Below are 21,969 nucleotides of genomic sequence, written 5' to 3'. Positions count from 1 at the left end.
GCATCCTAAATGCCTCCACCCCAATGTCCCATGGAAGCCTCAAGCTTAACATTTCCAAGTGGAACTAATTATCTTCCTTGCCAAACTTGTCCTTCCTGTAGAATTTCCAATCTGGCTAAATAATGTCACCCATCTACCTAACCTCTGAAGCTAGATGTCATGGAGTCATCCTAGATACCTCTACCAGCTCAGTACCCATGTTCAGCTGTCATCACACTCTGTCTCTTGAATCTGTCCCTATCCCTCCTCTCTCTGCACTGCCACCGCCTTAGTGCAGACCCTGCTGTACTTGTTGGGGTCATAGCATCAGCCTCTTACCTGGCCCCCCTCCTTCCATCTTCTTCCCCATCTAGTCTATTACTAGCACTCATGCCAGAGATCTTGTCACAGAGAACAAAGCCCAATCAAGCCACCTCCCTGCCTCACCCCACACCTTTCTCCCTCATGCCCATACAGTAAAGCCCACCCTCCTGATGGGCTTCTTCACAGCTTACTTGTCTTTCCCTCTGGCTTTTGCTTCTCTTTGCAGCATTCATGGTCCTCTGAGCATGCCATCCCTTCTCAGTACAGGCTTATAGTGTCAAGCAGGGTTCTCAAACATCAGAATCACAAGGAAGGCCTGCTGTGAAAACGTGGCATGCTGGGCCTCACCTGCGGAGGTTCTAACTCTGTGGGTCTGAGATGAGGCCCAAGATCTGAATCAGTAACAAGTTTCCAGGGGCTGCGGGGGCTTCTCTCCTGGCGGCCACTGTGAGAACCACCAGTGTAGCCTATAAAGCATGTGAGCCTCGGAGCTCCACGGCCTGGGTCCAAGTCCTGCCTCTGCTACCCACTTCCTGTATCACTTAACCTCTCCATGCCTCAGTTTACTGATCCATAAAATGGGGCTAATCCTTGAACTACCTTACAGGCTTTGGAGGAGGATTAAATGGGTTAGTAGTCCAGAAAACTTTCAAACACTGCCTGGGTCATTGTGTCAGGAACTGTTAGTTGCCACCATTGTTGGTTGTTATTTTATTATTATTTACTTACTCAGTTGTGAATGTCTGCCTGCCTCTATTGCTTGCAGTTTTCTTGTCTCCCTTCAAGAATTCATTTCTTTTCTGAGGAGCATTTTGCTAACACTCTCCCAGCGCCAGGTCTCCCTGCACCCTTCTTTGTGCCCACACAGGCATGCGTGCACCCTGTCCTAGCATTTGCCTCCCTGCACTCACCTCTTTTCCAGGAGTTGGGCTCACTTGTTCTGTCTCCGCAGGGCTTCATTTTCTTCCAGCTTTATTGAGGTGTAACTGAAAGATAAAAGTCTATAAATTTAAGATGTACAACCTGATGATTTGATATATGTGTGTATTATGAAATGATACCCCAATCAAGTTGGTTAACATAGAATTCAAAGAGAAAATTTTTTTTTATAAAGTTAGTTAATACATTCGTCACCCCACCTAGTTACCATTTTTGTGTATGTGGTAGGAGCATTTAAAATCTACCCTCTTAGCAAATTTCAAGTATACAATACAGTATTAAGTCATCATGCTGTACATTAGATCTCTAGAACTTACCCGCTTATCCACATTATAACTGCAATTTTGTACCCTTGGACAAACATTTCCCCTCTCTCACCACCTACAGCCCTTTGCAACCACCATTCTACTCTCTGTTTCTCTGAGTTCAGTTGTTTTAGATTCCTCATATAAGTGACATCGTAAATTTGCCTTTCTCTGTCTGGCTTACCTCACTTAGCATAATGCCCTCAAGGTTCGAGGTTCACCCCTGCTGTCGCAAATGGTAGGGTTTTCTTCTTTTTATGGATAAATTATATTCTATTATGTATAAGTGCGCACACACACACACACATACACACACCCCACAGTTTCTTTATCCATTCATCTGTTGATGGACACTTAGGTTGTTTCCATGTCTTGGTGATTGTGAATACTGCTGCTGTGAACACGGGAGTGCGGAGATGACTTTGAGCTACTGATCGTGTTTCCTTCGGACATATACCTAGAAGTGGGATTGTTGGATCATATGCTGGTTCTATTTTTAGTTTTTTGAGGAACTTCCATGCTATTTTCAGGGTTTAGTCCCTGACTTCAGTTTTGAGTCCCGGGAGCCCAGCAAAGTGTCTGGTACATCAGTGGGGGTAAAAAATGTTTCTTAATTAAATGATGGAATTGGCATATGTTGCAGAATTTATTGAAAATACAGGCCAGGTGGGGTGGCTCATACCTGTAATCCCAGCACTTTGGGAGGCCGAGGCAGGCAGATCACGAGGTCAGGAGATAGAGACCATCCTGGCTAACATGGTGAAACCCCGTCTCTACTAAAAATATTAAAAAAAAAAAAAATTAGCTGGGTGTGGTGGCAGGCACCTGTAGTCCCAGCTACTCGGGAGGCTGAGGCAGGAGAATGGCGTGAACCTGAGAGGCGGAGCTTGCAGTGAGCCGAGATCATGCCGCTGCACTCCAGCCTGGGCGACAGAGCGAGACTCCGTCTCAAAAAAAAAAAAAAAAAAGGCAAAATGTGTCCAGTCTAGGAAAAGGACTGAATACCAAGAAAAGGTGGAGAGAAAAGTGTGTGTGTGTGTGTGTGTGTCCTGAAAGTGTGGGAATGTTGTGGTTAGGATAGTGGGATTGGATTCTAGAATGTGGTCTTGTGGTGTCAGGAACATCTCAGTGCACATCACCTCAGATAATCTTAGCTATGAGTAGCAAAAACCCACAACTCGATGGATTTAAACAAGGATATTTATTGCATGTGTAATAAGAAGTCTGGAGGAAGGGTGACATTGGTGTTGTCTGATCCAGTGGTCAACGATGTCATCAAGGGCCCAGATTCAGTCCTTCTGTTCTGCCTCAGGCTTCCTCCTCATGGTCACAAAGTGGCTGCAGAAGTTGTAGTCAACACATTAGATGGCACAGCATCCAGCAGAGGAAAAGAGCCAGGAAAACACTTCTCTGAGCACCCCTAGCAGGGCTCCTCTCATGTCTTAACAACCAGAGATGGAGTAGAATCCACCCCAACCTACCCACTGGCAAGAAGCTTGCATTGTTTTGGCTGGATGAGGCCTCTGAGCTGGGGAGGAGGTCACTGTCCTGAGTGAACAGAAATGGAGTTCTGCTAGAAAGGAGGAAAGGATAAATGGATGCTGCTTCAGCAAGCCACAGTGTGCCTCAAAGCCCAACCCAGATAATCTAAAATGAATTGCTTGAAGTCAAAGTGAAGAACCCTTTCCTCTCTCTGTTCTACCCACAGGTCATGCCCTGACCACAGCTGCCCTTCAGGAGGCTGGCACGGAGCCACCTGGGGCCATTGGGCTGTTTGTCAAGGGTGGGGCAGCAGCAACTTGCCACTCTTCCTCCATGAGCCCAGCCAGAGCCTCCACTGGGCACTTAGCACAAGAAAAACCCTGCAGGAGCCGGATCCAGAGCGCTGGGATTCAGCAGGAGTGCCAGGAGAATTCAACACAGGTGTGCTGCCTCCTCTCCTGCCAGGTGTGTGGCTGCGCAGGAGTCTTGCTGATGGTAAGAATCAGAGTTCCTGGATTCAGGGGGTACTGGGAGCAGCCGTCTGCGAGAAGGCTGGGCCAAACAAACAAATGTTCTGAATGAGGATAAGAAAACAGCATTTCTCCCGAGGGTCTCTGATTTTCTGTAGCCTGTCCCTGGCTTGAAAACTGTCAGCCTAGCAAAGTGGACTCTCAAACCACCTGGATCTCATGTTTTTTGCTTGTCAGGTTCATTGAGAGCTGCAGAATAGGCTCAACATCCCTCAGGGTCTGCTTCTCTGACTGGGACAAAAGCGCTCATAAGAAACTGATGGGAGCGGCTTCACCAGGGGTGGCAGACAATTCTGGCCAGGAGTGGGTGTCCACAGTGGGCAAGAAGTGTGGGCTCCATGCCAGGAGCAGTGGCGACCGCTTCTAGAAATTGTCTAATAGCCTGACATCCTAAAGAATGTCCCAGAGAGCTGGAAAAGCAGTTCTTCCAGACACATGCAGGGAGCAGCGAAATGAGGTGCAGTAGAAGGTTGAATCCAGCTGGGAGCACAGTGCAATTTAGTTAAGAGTGGCTTCTGTGGCATCTGCTGGTCATGGGTGAGGGCTTGGGGAAGATAATAATACTAATTTGGCCATTATTACACGTGTCTTTCTTGAATCTTCAATCAGATTGTCAACTCCTTGAGGGTAGTAATGGAATATTTTATTTCTTTTGCATTCTTCACAAGGTCGGGTACTCAGCCATTGTTTATTGGTTGAGTATTTGATGCATTCCGACACAATAAACTTGACCAGGCCAGGTCCTGGAATCTTCATTCATAGGAGCAGTGTTGTCACCAGTATCTGTTGGGCACCTGCCGAGAAGGAGCAGTGGCGAACTTTTGCCACCCGAGTTGGCCTGAGGTTGCTGAGTGTATGAGTTTTCTAGGGCTGCCTTAACAAAGTGCCACCAACTGGGTGATTAACAGAAATGTCAGGTCTCCCAGTTCTAGAGGCGAGAGGTCTGCAACCAAGGTATCCGCAGGGCCTGACCCCTCTGTGGTGTATAGGAGGCCCCTCCTTGCCTCGCCCTGGCTTCTGACGATTTGCTGGCCGACTGTGGTCTTTCTTGGCTTGCAGCTGCGTCACTCCAATCCCTGCCTTTATCATCACATGGCATTCTCCCTGTGTGTGTGTGTTTCCAAATTTTCCCATTTTTATAAGGACACCAGCCATATTAGGAACCGCCCTACTCCAGTATGACCTCATCTTAACTCATTACATCTTCAGCAACCCCGTTTCCAAAGAAGGTCACCTTCTGAGGTACTAGGGGTTAGGACTTCAATGTGGAGATCACAGTTCAAGCTGCCACACTAAGTGAGCTCATTCACAGTGACAAGACTACGGACATACAAAGGGCCGGGGTGAATATGAATGGTGTTCCATGGTGCTGCCTGAAAGTGACTGGCAGCAGTGTCAGCAGGGGAGCATGTCCTCTGTTCTCAGCATTCACTAGAGAGGTGTGCTGAGCTGGGGCCCAGATGGACACATTGGATGCTGTGCTCCAGAGGAGGAACTGCACTCACCTATCGCTCTCCTTTGTATGGGACAAGTGGGACAGAGCCTTGATGGGGGGAACACACCACTGGGGTTCCAGGCAGCCTTAACTATCGAGGAATGGCAGGAAATTCTGTCTGCCCAGCACCTGGTGACCCTGGAGCTCCTCAGTTTCCTGGGAAGTTGACTTTTGGAGCAGTCTCTTCCAGAGAGGCTGGGAGTGCATCACTTTCCCCCTGGAGGTGGCGGAGGCTGCTGGGCCCAACTAGCTCATTGCCAGGCAATCCAGAGAGAGTTCCAGACACCAGATACTGAACAACCTACTTGTCTCCACACCTAGTAAAGCTTGGACCCAATGCTGCCAACTTTTCTGCCTCTCCAGTTTTGGAGCCCTTAATGTGAAGGTGCAACCCAGAAGCCTGCAGGCTGTTCGTAGCCTGTAGATGTGTTTTCTTCCCAGTAGCTGGTGTACACAGTGTTTTTGTATTATTTTTCAAATAAGCAATATATTTGTGTGGTTCAAAAATTAAAGCACTATAGAAAGGTATTCGGCGAAATCTTATCCCTGCCTCCATTGGCCAGTCCTGCCCTGCCCCTCCCTTGTAACCACTTTTTTTAGTTTCCTATACAACCTTCCAGGATTTCTTTTTGCAGATAAAAGTCAGTACAAATATATATCTGCCTCATCCCTCTACTTCTTACATAATTATAGCAGACTCTACACACTATTTTTAACCTTGCCTTTTTCACTCAATTTATCTTGGTGATCTTTCCCTCTCAGTATGTGGAGAGCTTCCTCATTGTTTTTTTACAGGGGTGTAGTATCCCATTGTATGGATTTACCATAATTTAGCAATCCCCTACTGATGAACACAGGTTGTTTTTAGTCATTTGCTGTTAATATTACAAGAAACACTGCACGGAATAAACCTGCCATTTCATGTTGACCCTGAAAGTGTGTAACATTTAAAAATTCTGAAAAATCTTTGAATAATCAACAGAACTGGAAACACTCGGTTCTAGTATGTGGACAACTGGTTGGGTTGGGTAGCAGCTGTCCTTTTAAAGAGACCTCCCTGCCCCCCTCTTGCATCTTCCCCACCACCTCTTGCTGACCCTCTTGCGTTCAGCCTGAGCGTTGACTGCCATCTAGCAACATTGTGCTGTTTCTCTCATAGAGTATTAAGGAGGAAGGGAAATCACTCATGTACTCATGTCTCTTCAAGGGGGAAACTGAAAACCAAGGAGGCTGTCTTTTTCCAGCAGAGGGAGGAGGGCAGACTTAATATGAAAGCGATTCTTCTTTATCGGCCCCTGACCACTCGGCCCATTTCTGTTAATCTTCTGTATGCTTGAGATTGAAGCCCCTGCCTTGCCATGTCCAGGCTTTCATCTCAGGAGCTGAAAAGTGGAAGGGAAAGAACTCTGCTCTCTTCTTGCTTTTGTGAACTATCTGAGTAACTGCATGGAGACCAGCAATAAAAACGAAATACAAGACAGTCAGAAGTGTTGCTCCATTACATGGATTCTCTCAGCAGACCCTCCAAGGCAGTGGTAGCACTAGCTACCTTTTCCAGACAAGGAAACAGTAGCAGAGTGAAGTGGCTTCACCAAGACTCATAACTCGTACACAGAAGAACTAGGATCAGAACCCAAGTTTTTCTGTCACTAGAACCTGACATTTTAGCCAATCTATCATGCTGCTCCCAAAGTCTTTTTTTTTTCTTGAGACAGAGTCTTGCTCTGTCACCCAGGCTGGAATGCAGTGATGCAATCTCGGCTCACTGCAACCTCTGCCTCCCGGGTTCAGGTGATTCTCCTGCCTCAGCCTCCAAAGTAGCTGCGACTACAGGTGCGCACCACCACATCCAGCTAATTTTTGTATTTTTAGTACAGATGGGGTTTCACCATATTGGCCAGGATGGTCTTGATCTCTTGACCTCATGACCTGCCTGCCTCATCCTCCCAAAGTGCTGGAATTACATGCATGAGCCAGCTTACCCGGCCCCAAAGTCTTTTTAAATAAGGTGTGGTTTACAGTTAAGCCTCTCACCTTCTAAGTTTGTCATTACTGATGCTGTGGAGATGATAGTCATGACAAAGATAAGAGCAGCTCTGAAAATGGGCCAGATGGCTACATGCTGCAAAAAAGGTGGGTGACAATGCGTCTGTGGTCTTGTAACTAACATGACGGCTGTTCCTTGACAGCTTTTCCCATTTCATAGAGTGGAATTGGCTCCCCTGCCCTTTTGCTCTTTCAATCCAAGAACATGTATTGAGTACCTTCTGAATGCTGGGCACTGCGCTCGGTGTGAGTGATAAGCCTGGTGCCTGGAGGCTAGTTCAGGCAGGTCAACAGAAAGCTGCAGTGCCACCAGCTACATGGGGTATTGGTGACATGGATGCGTTGGGTTGTGTCCAGAATGTGACAAAAGAGACAAATACACCATGGAGCAACCATGGACAACAAGGCGAGTGGCTTCCAGCTGTCTTGGGTCCTCGTCATTTTACACTACTTGATGAAGGAAGGAAGTGGGACCCAGAAGTGGTGGCTATGAGCTAAGGTATTGAGCCATCCTTCTGCCCGCAGCCCAGGATGAACATGACCACAACTGGCAGCTCTCTGGAGGCCACTCGGGGTTGAAAGGTGGGCCAAAGGAACCCTCCCTCCCTTTGCTGCTCCACCTCAGCTTTTCTCATTCCTGGCCATTTGTTTATCCTGTAAACTGGGAGCTGGGGGTCTCCCAAAGGATCACTCACCCTGAGAGTTAGCATTCTTCCAGCGGGGCAAAATCCTCTTCCCTACTGAAGAAATTCTAAACCCAGCCAGCTGAAAGAGGAAGAGTGCAGGGGTGAGGGGAGGATGGGACCAAGAGGGCACATTCCACCTGATCTCTGAAGTCACACCTCAGCAACAGGACTTGCCCGCCAAGGCTTCTTGTCACCATGCTTTGTTGGATTTGTAATGTGCTGTTTATCTCTCTTCTCCTGCAAGTTTGCATGCAACAGCATCTGTCATCTCTGTGGTTATCTTAGAACAACTGAGGCTTTTGCTTTTTATTTATTCTTTCTCTGAGTGCAGTGCTAACCACAGCAGCCTACGGGCAGAGGGGTTGGGGAGGGAGTCAGTTGCTTTTCATTGAAATGCTATGGTCTTCAGCTGCAGCTCGTGTGAGTGCTGAAACTGTGTGAAACAAAAATGTTGAAACTCAGTCCCAAGTGACTTCTGGGGATCCGTTGCCTGTGTTTCCTGTGGATGAGTAATTAGAAACAAGTGGTTTTCAGGTTGAAAAGGAGACTCCAGAGTCCTGATGGAATACAGACAGCAGGCACGTCTAGGGCCACAGACAGGTATGTGTGCCTCTCTGTGCTGGCAGCTGTGTGCAGATACAAGAGAAGTATCCCATACCCTCCTTGCCCTCAAGGAACTTAGTGACAGGAAGGAGAGCAAAATTTACAGTTGGCCTACCCTCTTGGGCCTGTTTCCTCATTACAGAAATGAATGAGGTTACACTTGATCAGTATTCCTTTTTTTTTTTTAGATTCAGGAGGTACACCTGCAAGTCTGTTACATGGAGATATTGCATAATGCCGAGGTTTGGGGTTCTAATTAACCCATCACCCAAATAACGAACATAGTATGCAATAGATAGTTTTTCAGCCCTTGTTTGGCGAGTGTTTCTAATGGGGTCAGGCTGTCGCCTAGAGTAATGCCTCTCACACTTTCAAAGAAGTTAAGCCAAAAGCCCGGTATTTAGGAAATGGTTGTTTTAGGAAGAGAAGCCTAAATGGAATAAAGACAAAACCTCGAAATGATGAGATGATCTCCCTGCTTCATGATCTGCTCTGTCTAGATCAGAGCATTTCCAAATATACACTGAACTGAAAAGGGCACAGTGCAATATGCAGTTACCGCAAAGCAAGGAAAGGAACCCACGCGCAGGTCTGTAACAGGAAATCTGAGACTTCATCGAGCCGATGTAGAATTAGATACTAGTTTAAATTAGCAGAGGTGCCTCAAACTTGTTTATAAAAGCTGTTTTAAAAATAATATTCTTATCACATATATTTATATTTGTAGTACAATGATAAGAAATCTCTTGCAAAAATTAGCTATCATGGTTACTTCTTTGGGGTTGCCTTTTGTTCTTCCTTCTTACTCTGATATTCTCCTTCAAGATTTACCCAACAACTTTTCCCAATCCATCCTCTTCTTCTCACCGCCCATACTATAAGCATGTCATTTTAAAAGCTTTTCTTTTTTTTTTTTGAGACAGAGTCTCACTCTGTTGCCAGGCTGGAGTGCAGTGGTGCGATCTCAGCTCACTGCAACCTCTGCCTCCTGGGTTCAAGCAATTCTCCCACCTTAGCCTCCCGAGTAGCTGGGACTACAGGGTGTGCCACCACGCCCGGCTAATTTTTGTATTTTTAGTAGAGACGGGGTTTCACCATGTTGGCCAGGATGGTCTCAATCTCTTGACCTTATGATCCACCCGCATTGGCCTCCCAAAGTGCTGGGATTGCAAGTGTGAGCCACCACGCCCAGCCACTTTTTTTTTTTCTTTCTTTCCTTTCTTTCTTTTTTTTTTTTCTTTACTGCTAAAGACTGAATATATGCCTCAACACAGTGGGTGGGATTTCCAGACTGGAAACATGTTTTCTGTGACACTTTGTCACTATCCTGCCCCATATCACAGCGTAATAAATTATCATGATGCTACACTTATACGTAAGACTGAGCTCACGAGACAGGATCCTGTGCTTCCTTGTTTTCTCTGCTTGCACATTTGTAATTTGATTTGGCTTGTTATCTGTACCTCAGTGAAGGTTATTTCCTTCTTCCTGTTATCATATACGGCCAGGAAAGGGGAGTAACTCATTGTAACACTTCTTTATTCTATCGTCCTCCTATATCCCTCTGATCTTTTATTTCCTTGTACTTCTTATATGAAGTGTCTTCTATTTGTCTTCTGTTAAATCTAAACTTATCCATTATAGGTAGGTGGAAGTGTTGACTACTTCATTATGTGTTCCACTGCAGGCATGCATGAGCACGTACATATTGACAGACATATTATTTTATTAAGAATCACATTTCTGTGCTCACTTTGGCAGCACGTATACTAAAATTGGAATGATACAGAGAAGATTAGCATGGCTCCTGCACAAGATGACATGCCAAGTGTGCGCTCTCTCTCTCTCTCTCTGTGTATATACGTATATATATAAAATATACATATAGTATGTATTTATATATATTAATCACATTTCCTTTTTATCCTTTTATTAAAATTAGGGCTACTTTATGCATTTGGGTCGACCGACTTTTCTAGGAATTTTATTTCAGGTGGTAAAGAGGGTGTTTCTAAATATTTGTTACAAAAATAGGGCATTGATTGGATAGGGTGCAGCACCACTGGATTAAATGATCTCCAAGGTCTCTGACATTCTTTGTGCAACATTTACAAAACAATGGATGACAGCCTGATTCGTGACTCAGTCAGAAAAAAAAAAAATCCTGGAGGAGAAAGTGATCAGTGAAAGCTGGGATTCTTTACAATGTCTTCTTCAATGAAGTACTGTCTGGGAGATGTGGCGCTCCTTGCCCCTGCCCCACCATCCTGGCTGCACTTGAGAAACTGGGGAATTGAAGAAAAGAAAATAATTATCTAATTTCCCATCCAGGATCATGTGAAAACAAATTTCTGGAGCGAGGCCCACGCATCTGGAGTGTTTAAAAATCTCCCCAGAGGATCTGATGTACTCTGAGGGTTGAGAATCAGTGCGTGCAGAGGGGCGAATGGTAAAAAGATAGGCCCATGTCCTAACTGCCAGAACTGGTGAATATGACCTTATTTGGAAAAAAGAGTCTTTGCAGATGTAATGAAGTGAGGGATCTTTAGATGAGATCATCCTGGGTTATCTGGGTGGGCCCTGAATTCAGTGGCAAGTGTCTTCATAAAGAGACACACAGAGGAGGGACACAGAGAGAAGAAGGCCAAATGAGGACAGAGGCAGAGCTGGAGCGATATAGCCTCAAGCCAAGGAACACCTGGAGGTACCAGAGCCAGAAGAAGCAAGGAGCAGATTCTCTGCAGGAGCCTTTAGAGGGGACACAGCGCCGCAGTCACCTTGATTTAGGACTTCTGGCCTCCAGAACTGTGAGAGAAGAAATCTGTTGTTTTAAGACACCTGGTTTTTGATAATTCGTCGGCAACCCTTATAGATTAAAACCCTGCCTAATGGGTGGAGGAGATTTGGTGAGATGGAAGAGATGTGGGAGAGCCTTTCTCATATGGAAGCAAAGTGAGTGAAAGCAGGCAGGCCTGGCTGGAGGGAAAATGGGAGGCAGGACCACTATTATAGGACAGCGACTGTCCAGGGGGAGCAGGCACTGATTCTGTGGAGAACCCCACCAGAGAATATTTCCTTTTTCTAGGAAAGATGAATTCCTCTCCATTCTTCTTCTCCATTCTCTCCTGTCCTATTTTGGAAAATAGTGCTTGCTGCGCCTCCTTAGACCAAAAGAGCTCAAGCAGCCCAGGAAGCGAGTTCACACTCCATTCCATAGCAGTGGGAACCAGTGAAGGGTGAGGTCGGATGTCTGAACACTTAGTGTTCTGTTGTCCATCAATGTAAGGGTCACTCCCTCCAGGGTGCACTCCACCCCTCCCCAACACCAGCCGTTCCACTTTACGGTGGTGGCTTTATGAATCCCAGCAAAGCTATTTGTTTTGCAGCCCCAGACGGTCCGGGTGATATTGCTGACATCATTGGATGGCCCTGCCAATGTCTTAGAAGTCAGTCCCACCTGCAGATATCTAAACTAAGTCACATCACTTCTGACAAGCTTCTCCTAAGGGACCATTTTCTCCTATGCTCAGACCACCAAGCTGGAATGAGAGCAGCCAGCCTCAGAGCACACACAATGCCAGCTGTGCTTAGTTAATAACCAGCTAGCTATCTTGGGGAGGCGTCTCGCGGGGCACTGCATGATGAAGCGCAGATCCATGCCCTACTTTCTGCAAACTTAAGCAAGTGAAACTTTCATTAACAATGCCCATGAAAGCAGAGTCCTCGCTGACTTCTCTGGCTGGCTCAGCAGGAGCCGAGAGGGTGTGAGAGGGCTCGTGCAAGAACACACCAATCTCATTTCTGGATCCTGTGCATGCATTTCCCAGGTGTTGTTTTGAACAGTGAACTCAGAAAGGGCCAATACTCTGGGAGCAGAAAGCTAACCCTGAGTATAATACGGCCTTAAGGGTAGAGAAAAGCAATTAAATGCCGCCTGACAAGAAGAATCTAGGGACTGTGATGCACTGAGCACTAGGGCCGGGTGCTGGGGGCCTGGATTGGAAGGAGACAGGAGGAAACAGACGGGAACAACTGATGCATGATTATTCTTAGTCTTTGATTGTCAGCTCTATGGGGGATTTGACGTTACCCATTGTCCTAGAAACAAAGGAAGGGCATAGGAGTGCCTTCATTTCATTTTCTGGAAATAAACATCTTTAAAGGAAGGAGATCTCTTCCTTCTATGGACACCGTCATATGACTGACACTGTAATGTCAGTGGCTACTGATTTAATGTTGAGAGAGAGACTGCAGAATGGTAAGCACAGGCCAAAATGCAGCTGTTGGCTCCAAGGAGCAGCTTTGGGATCCCCTGGATAAGAGACCCTGGTGGAGGTCATTCCAGGCATCCTCCTGCCTACAAGAACCCCAGCATCCTTGCCTACTATGGGCTTGAGAGAGAAAGGCCTGGCCTCTTAACGTGAGATGTGGGGCTGAGGTTAGGGAGCAGGATGGAGGACCACGGCTGGAGTTGCTAAGTCTCACTGGGGCACTGAGCTGCCCCTAGGGACACCTAGGGGCATCCCTAGGCATCTCTCTGTGCCACTGAGTCAGAGATGTGTGAAAACGTTTCCAGTTGAGCAGTAGGGTATTTTGAATGCAAACACACACAGTTTCCAAACCCTCCCCCCCCCCCACCCCACTGACCTCCTCTTATTTATTGGAAAATCCAAAAGAGTTTTCCAGGGTTGGCTGGAAGGGTGGATAAATCTGACACTAACTGGCCACCTGAACCATGGAGAGAAACAGTGTCCTCCAGAGAGCAAGCACCATTAGAGAAGCCCTATCATGGTGAGAAGGCCTAAGGCTGGTTGCTGTCCACATACAGCTCCAACCCAGAGAAAGGGAGCCGCCATGTGTCTGTGCTGCAGACATGGCATGCTACTCCATGCTCAGCACTCTAGTCAAGGCTGCAAGTATTACTGGGAACAAGACAGATAGTCCCCGGGCTCAAGGAGCTCGCAGTCCAGCAGGAGTAATAGATGTTCACCAGTTACACCAGGAATTGTTTAGTTACGATGGTCATAAATGCTAAGGAGGAATACAAAGTTCCTGAGAACATACAGTTTTGGATGTAGTCTGAAGGATCTTAAAGATCATCTTGTCCAGCCCAATCAATCCACAGATAAGGAAACTGAGGCTCAGAGAGGGGAAGGAAATAGATGAAGAGTACCTATTTAGTCAGTGACTGAGATGGGATGAGAAAGCATTTCTGATTCCCAATTCTGTTTTTGTTTAGGCTAGGGAAATTGATTTACATTTGTAGTCAGAGCCAGTTGTATCAACATTTTCATGAAAGTGTCTGGGTCTAGGAATTTCATGAAAAAGCCAGTGGATGAGAGAATGGAGGGGGACTATTCACAGCGTGGTTACGGGCTGTTTGCACAAATCCTACTTCTGGTAGCTATTCTAATAAGGCAAGGGTGAGTCCCTGTTGGTACTGTGTGTCCTGTGCTGACATCAGAAATGATAAATGTGCCTGATGCAGGAGCCACGGAGCTCATCACCCCTCAGCTGTAAGTGCTACCTCCATACGGCCTCCCAGATGCCAGCCTCGCTCCACACTTCATTCTCGAGTGGCTGTGCCATTCCAGGTCCCCACAGCCTCTCATGGGTCTAGTCTCCTTACTTCTTTCTGTTTGACTTTAGCGCCCACACTGTCTTCAGACTGTATGACCTTAGACGGGTTACCTAAACTTTCTGAACCTCATGTGTAAATGAATGTGGACAATGAGGGTTATAGGTAGGGTCAATTAAGACAATTAAGGCTCCCGGCATAGTGCCTGGTATATATTCCATATGAACTCCCTAAAATATATCAGGTCCTGGAACCCTTGATGACTCCTTATAACCTGCAAAATAAGGAATAACCCTGTTAGAATCCAACACATCCAAGAAGATTTTGTTGACTCCTGTTATGTGCTAGTCATTGTGCTGGGTAGTATGGTTACAGAATGAATGAGCCATGATCCCTGACCTCAGGGAGCTAAAAATGTGTGGGGGTAGACGTGTACACAAGTCTAATCCAGTGATGGGTGATGCATCAGCAACAATCACAAAAGGCCATTGAAACACTGAGAGTGAGCAACCGAGTCAATTTGGCATGGCATTCAAGGCTTTCTAGCCCTCCTGTCCTATCTCTTACTCTGTCCTTGTGCCAGAGCACCCTGTTCCCTACTCACATTTTTCCAAACACGTGCTGGACGTCTTCCATCTCCCTTCCCTTCCCCACAGCCCTGGGGGTTAACATAAACACAGAGAATATAGGAAATACTAAAGAACATCATAAAAATCACCCATAAACCCAATAAACAAGATAACCACCATTGATATTGTGGTACATTTCCTTCTAGTCTTTTTTCAGTGTACATGTCTTTTCTTATTGCCCTTTTCTCATTCTGCCTTACATTTTAGTTTTTCACATGCATTTATCTCCACTAGACTATAAGCTATTTGAGGAGAAGAATAACATTTCATTCACTTTTTTTTTTTTTTGAGACATGATTGAGACTCTGTTGCCCAGACTGGAGTACAGTGGTGTGATCATGGCTCACTTACTGCAACCTCAAACTCCTAGGTTCAAGAGAGCCTCCCAAGTAGCTAGGACTACAGGCATCTACCACTGCACTTGGCTAGTTTTTTCTTTTCGCTCTCTCTCTCTTTTTCTTTCTTTCTTTTCTTTTTTTTTTTTTTTTTTTTTGTAGGGACGGGGTCCTGCTATGTTGCCCAGGCTGGTCTCAAATTCCTGGGCTCAAGCAACCCTCTTGCCTCAGCCTCCCAAAGTGCTGGGATTACAGGTGTGAGTCATCATGCCTGGCCTCACTTGCTTTTTACCCCGCTCCTAACACAGCATCTTATACTAGGAGTCACTCTGTAAATGTTAGCTGAATAGAGCTGCTGGGTGAATTTGTTTGGCTTTGGAATTCTGCATGTAATCATTGTTGAGAGAGCAGCTTTGCTGTGCTGGTGCGTGCTGCTTATTTAAAACTCAGGCATTCTCATGAGCACTTGAGAGTGCTGGCCAGTCAACCACTCTGCTGAGTGGGTGAGGGAAGAGACTAAAAATCCATAATAATTCAACAAGTGGCTGAGCCACAGGCGGGTAATAAAGTGAGTTCTGCATCCTGCATGGGGTTGTGTTGGAAAGCAGCTCTGCCCGCCATGATTCGACTTCGTCTTGCTTTAGAATGACACAGTTGATACTGGCAAATCTTTCTTTATCCCTTCTGATCAAAAATAATGTTGGCGTTTCACCTGGGTGGGAGTGGGTGAGATTTTCTTCTCTAAGAAGTCAGTTTTGGCTCTAAAATACTCTGGTTAGATTAAAATGTAAGAGGCTCTTGAGCGAGAATTGGAAGTGGGAATAACACAGGCTCTCTTCCAAAAAGCTCGGGGTGGGGAGGCTGGGACCAGGTCAGGAGCAGAATTCACTCAGCACGCCACAGGTCAATGCAAAGCAGAGCACACGAGAGAGAATGTTGTGAGGGATTAACGCAGTAGAAAACTTTAGAGCATCAGGATCCCGTCGAGACCTGTGGCAGGCACAAGAGCCTGGCGGTGTATTAAGTACTCTCCATTTTTATTTGTTTCTTTTTTTCTTTTGCTTTTCTTTCTTTCTTTTTCTTTCTTTCTTTCTTTCTCTTTCTTTCTTTCTTCCTCTCTCTCTCTCCCTCCCTCCCTCCCCCCCTCCTCCCCCCTCTTTCCTTTCTCTCTCTTTCTTTCTTTCCTTTTTCTTTCTTTCTTTCTTTCCTTTCTGTCTTTCTTTCTCTCTTTCTTTCCTTCTTTCTCTCTCTCTTTCTTTCCTTCTTTCTTTCTCTTTCTTTCTTTCTCTCTCTCTTTCTTCCTTTCTTTCTTCCTCTCTCTCTGTCCCTCCCTCCCTCCCCCTCCCTCCCTCCCTTTCTCTCTCTCTCTCTGTTTCTTTCTTTCTTTTTCTTTCTTTCTTTCTTTTCTTTTTCTTTCTTTCTTTCTTTCTTTCTTTCTTTCTTGAGATAGAGTTTCACTGTTCTTGCCTAGACTGCATTGCAATGGCACGATCTCAGCTCACTGCAACTTCCGCCTCCTGGGTTCAAGCGATTCTCCTGCCTCAGCTTCTTCAGTAACTGGATTACAGGCGCCCGCCACCACACCCAGCTAATTTTTTGTGTTTTTAGTAGAGATGGGGTTTCACCGTGTTGGCCAGGCTGGTCTTGAACTCCTGACCTCAGTTGATCCACCTGTCTCAGCCTCCCAAAGTGCTGGGATTATAGGCGTGAGCCACTGTACCTGGCCACCTTCCATTTTTATAAAAAATGTAGGAAATTCATTGGTGTGGATGGCAACAGGACAATGAAAGCAGATATAAGAGAGATAAGTCCATTCACAATCTGAGATTTTTATTTGGATATGGCAGGATTTTTGTTATTTAGATGTCTTTTTTCTTGAAAGAGAATATGGTATAGCAGAGGCTGTTTCTAGTATTAAATATCTCAGAGGGAATTTCATTACCAGATCAAGGAAAGAGTCTGCACGGTTTTGGCTTCTGATGAAAAGCATCTAAAACCAAGTTAAATCAAAGAGAACCCTTAAACAAATCATTGATATGGGTGATGCAAAGAAACCTCAGTCAGAGAACCTCTTTTGGAGCATGAAAGGAGGGGAACTATGCAGGGCTCAGCCTTTGAGACTACATTCCGGGATAGGATTTCCTATCTCTGCACACCATTAGAAAGAAATGAAATGGACAGGATCTGGTGATTTACCTACTATGGAGGAGGACAAGAGGAGCCCGAGGCCCAAGGAGGCCAAGTGACTTTCCCGAGGTTAGGACATCAGCGGTGACATGGGGGAATATGCTTTTTTTAAAAAAAATCCCAAGTCTGGTTTTCTTTCTGCACCTCTACATTGCCTGTGGGAGGTAAGGGATTCAGCAGAAAGAGCATGGGTTTGAGATGTGCTTGGTTGGAATCCAGCCTCCATTTCCTCATCTGCACATAACCGAGGCTGTGTTAATCATAACATCTGCTGTGTTAATTCCCCCAAAACATTCTCTCTTGGGTGCTCTTCTTTGCTTTAACCTTTGGCCTCCTGAGCAAATTCCCCTCCTGACCTGGTCCCAGTCTCCCCACCCTGAAGTTTTTGGAACGGAGCCTGTGTTATTCCTACTTTCAACCCTAACTCAAGGAGTCCAGGAGTTGTTCCTGTCTGCTCAAGTAGGACCTCCAGCTTCTTGTAAACTCTCCTCCAGCCTCACACACTCACTGGCTCACTCATTCATTCAGGTGCTTTTCTGGATGCCAGGGATACAGCTGTGAACCAAAGAGACACCTGCCTTCATGGAGCTTACACTCCAGACCAGCACTGCACATTAGAAATACAACATAAGCCACTTGTATAATTTTCCATTTTGGCCACATTGTTTTAAAAAAGTAAAAGAAACAGATGAAATTCATTGTAATAACATTTTGTTTAACCTAATACATGCAACATATAATCATTTCAGCATGCAGTCACTCTAAAAATTATTAATGAGATCTTTTACATTCCTTTCTTTTGAACTCAGCCTTTGAAATCTCTTTTGCTCTTACATCTCTCTTTAGACTGTCCACAGTTCAAGTGCTCACCTTCATATGTGGCTTGTGGCTACTGTATTGGACAGTACAGGTCTATGGCTTGGGATCAAGACTCTACCATCCCCCCAAGGCGTGGAAACTGGGAGAAGAGCATCCCTGCAAGCCCGGCTGCTTGAGAGAGAATGCTGCCTGCTCCACAAAAGGTGTCTTCACCCAGGGCCCTCGGTTCCACCCACTGGAGCATGCTGAGCTCATGCAGAAAGAGGAAGGATGCCCACGCCCCTGGGTCCTGACCTAGTCTGTGGGTTCAGGCGAGGGAACAACACTGCACTATCTTCCCTATGATGATAATAGTAATGATATAATTAGCACTTAAAGCACTAAGTACGGCTCATACCCTGTGCTAAGCACTTTCTGTGTGCTGTGTATCTTATCATCTTCACAACAACTTTATGAGAGGTGCTATTATCATCCATGTTTAACACAGGAGAAATTGGCTCAGAGAAGATAAATAACTTCCTGAGGATCACAGGTAGGAAGTGGCAGAGCTGGGACTTGAACCCAGGGCTGTCTAAAACCAAAGCCTAGTGTTCTTAAGACAGAGTGAGATCCATCTAGGGTCACATGGGAACTGAGCACAGAATCCTGAGCCTCATCTAAGGCTCTCTTCATCCATTCAAAGGCCACACCGCCGAGTTGGAATGCTTTGGAGATGGAGGTGTCATTGAAGATGACTAAGTGTCACATGGAGGAGTATATGGGAGACATCTGGCATCCCCAGGCCCAGCCCTCCCCAGCTGTCAACCAGGATCCGTAACTGCTGGCATGTTCTTATTACAAATAAGATAGCGTAATCTTTGAAAGCCATATAATAATGTAGGTGTATTACAAATAAGATAGTGACTCATAAATGAGAGGCATAAATGACAAAATCCTTTGTGTACTCTGAAGCACCATATAAAAGTGTGCTCTCATCATTTTATGGTTATTGCTGTTGTTATCGTTCAGTCGGTGGTGTGTCCGGGGAGCTTACCCTAGCCCAGATCGCAGTGGTAGGCCTGCAATATCAAGTGGCAGCTGAGAACATAACCTGACTTGAATGTTCTGTGGCCACTGGGTCCCAGCACTTGGAAGTATTTGAGTTGTGCGTATGGATATATTGCAGTAAAAGCCCAATGTGCAGACGAGCTAATTAGCCAGGTGTTTTCAGCATTTGCCAGCTTGCCCAGTGCGGAAATCAGTCTTCATGTTCAGCTTTGGTGGCCAGCAGCACTCCTGGCTCTTCAGAGCATTGTTAGAGAGACACTTGGAAACCAGCAGACATGATGGAGCGGGTACAGCCTCACTCTGAAGTCCCAGGATAGGCTAGAGGCCAGGAAGCCAGCCTCTAGCATCTGGAAGAGAAGGCCCATCGACTGCTGCGGGTTTCCTGGGCATTTCTCGTGACCTTGCTAAATGGGATTATCCTGAAGAGCATCCAAATCCCATTCACTCTCTAAGCCCAGTTTAAATCCCACTCGCTCCACAGAAGCCTTTCCTGACATTTCAGCTCCTGTCCTCTCCCCATCTAAAGTCCTGTGGTATGGAATGCCTGTGCCATCCACTTAGACACTGAAGTGTCCTGGCTTGTTGTACAAAGCGTCTTCCAAAAGTTCCTGGAAAATGCATATTATTAAGAAAAAATACAAGAATTTCAAAATTGTTTTAGCACCAAAATAAACTCATACTAACTTGGTATAACATCTGAACAGGATCTAGTTTGAGTCACTAAGAAGGAAAAGACATCAGTTTGAAAAAAGCCCCTATCAAAGCAACACAAATTCTGCTAAAATTGAAGCAAAAACAAACAACAAATTTGTAGAGAAGCTTGGGCAGGAGAATTGTGAAATTATTGATGCTTTACAAGAAGTTCATGGGGACAATGCCCCGAAAAAATCAGCTTTTACAAATGGACAGCTCATTTTAAGAAGGGATGAGATGGTATTGAAGATGAAGCCCATAGCAACAGACCATCCACATCAATTTGCAAGGAAAAGATACATCTTGTTTGTGCCCTAACTAAAAAGGAGCAATGTTTAACAGAACTAACGATGGCCAACACCATAGACATCTCAACTGGTTTAGCTTACATAATATTGACTGAAACATTAAAATTGAGCAAACTTTCCACTCAATGTTTGACAAAACCCTTGTGCCCAGATCAGCTGCAGACAAGAGCAGAGCTTTCAATGGAACTTTCAAACAAGTGGGATCAAGACCCTGAAGGACTTCTTTGAAGAACTGTAACAGGGGATGAAACAGGGCTTTTTCAGTATGATCCTGAAAACAAAGCACAATCAAACCAAGAGATGGAAGTGGCCCAGTTAAAGCAAATGTGGACCAGTCAAGAGCAGAGGTCATGGCAATGGTCTTTTGGAATGCTCAAGGCATTTTGCTTGTTGACTTTCTGAGAGCCAAAGAACAATAACATCTGCTTATTATGAGAGCATTTATTATGAGAAAGCCAAAGCATTAGAAGAAAAACACCTAAAAAGAAAAAAAAAAAAGCCTGGGAGAGTGTCACCAGAGAGTCCTCCACCAGGATGATGCTCCCGCTCCTTCTTCTCTTCAGACAAGGGCAATTTCAAGAGAGGTTTGGTGGGAAATCATCAGGCATCCACTGTACAGTTCTGATTTGGCTCCTTCTGACTTCTTTTTGTTTTCTAATCTTAAATCTTTAAAGGGCACTCATTTTTCTTCAGTTAATAATGCAAAAAAGACTGCATTGACATGATTAAGTTCCCAGGACCCTCATTTCTTTAGGGATGGACTATATGGCTGTTGTCATTGCTTAAAAAAGTGTATCAAACATGATGGAACTTATGTTGGGAAATCAAGTTTATATTTGTAATTTTCATCTTTTAATTCCATTTTTATGAACTTTTTGAAGTCCCCTTTTATTGTTAGCTACATGTTGTTGTCTGGTTTAACCTTTACTTTCACATTCCTGGCCTTCAGTGACCTCTCCCAGTGACAATCATATGTGGACTTGGGACATCTCTGATGACCTATCTGGTTGGTAAACTGTACCTTGTTTCAGACTGGGTTTAAGGGAGCTGTTTCATTATTATAAGTACGTGTGATGTTCTTAACTAACTTTTCATGTGGCTTTGCAAACTGTCTAGGCATCCAAAACATACACACTTTGAGACTCAGGTTGGTCTCTTGTAATCTCAGCCTCCATCTTAGAATAGCTGTCTTACTTACCTTGGTTGTATACTCAGTGACAGCATATTGCTGGGATATTGAGTGAAGGGCTAGTGCCACCATCCAAATGAGCTCCCTCTCATACTAGCCACTCACAGAATACTCTTTACGTTCCTTGTACTGCAGTTACCATGATTTATATCATATATTCACTCATTTGTTAAAGCCTTTCCCCCAACCCACTGGGAGACCTATTTGCTTCTTCACCATATCCCATGCACCCAGTGCCTGGAACCTGGTAGGGGGTCTGTAAAGACTAGATCAATAAATGCATGAATTAATTAGCATGGTCACTCTAGGAGATGGCAAGGTTTGGGACAAGAGAGTTCAGATCTGGGGCTCAGTGGCTTTCTGAATCCCTCAGCTGTAAAGAGAAGTAAGGTCTGCTACAGATGGGCAGTGGAATAATGGAAAATACATTGGCCTAGAAGTCAGGGACCTGAGGGTCAGGCATTCTACTGCATTTTCTATGTAACCTCGAGAAAGCCTTATAAGGGTTGAAGGAGATGTTTTTGTGAAATTGCTTTGTAAACCATAAAGTGATATGGTAAGATGTTGTTCATCACCCTAAGATCTGGCCCCTGTCTATTTGTCCAAATGTATTTCTTATTAATTTAATGTAGGTAGGCCAATCTTCTCATTAAAAAATATTTTTCTCTCCTTATTGCAAAATAATGCATTGTAGTAATAAAAATATCAGAAAATTCAGAAGAAAATAAAAATCATCTCTTAAGGTTACCATCTAGAAATAACACTGTTCATATCTTATTTATAGTCTAAACAATT

At 45.1% G+C, this 21,969-nt stretch overlaps 1 protein-coding gene and 1 non-coding gene across 3 annotated transcripts in view; both read left to right on the top strand.

Annotated features, from left to right (window-relative positions):
- Nucleotides 1–21,969, top strand: part of CRACR2A (calcium release activated channel regulator 2A) — a 139,087-nt gene that overhangs the window by 16,947 nt on the left and 100,171 nt on the right. For both annotated transcript variants that reach the window (XM_055357819.2, XM_004052521.5), the window contains exon 2: nucleotides 3,256–3,524. The gene's annotated coding sequence lies outside the window, so the exon portion shown is untranslated. The remainder of the gene's footprint in view (nucleotides 1–3,255; nucleotides 3,525–21,969) is intronic.
- On the top strand, nucleotides 10,135–10,241 carry LOC115930270 (U6 spliceosomal RNA). The gene has a single exon (XR_004066923.2). It is a non-coding gene; the product is annotated as a U6 spliceosomal RNA (small nuclear RNA).

This window comes from Gorilla gorilla, chromosome 10 (assembly GCF_029281585.2).
Source record: "Gorilla gorilla gorilla isolate KB3781 chromosome 10, NHGRI_mGorGor1-v2.1_pri, whole genome shotgun sequence".
Classification (NCBI taxonomy): domain Eukaryota; kingdom Metazoa; phylum Chordata; class Mammalia; order Primates; family Hominidae; genus Gorilla; species Gorilla gorilla.
Note: the sequence above shows the minus strand (reverse complement) of the source record. Positions and strands in the feature narration are given on the sequence as shown.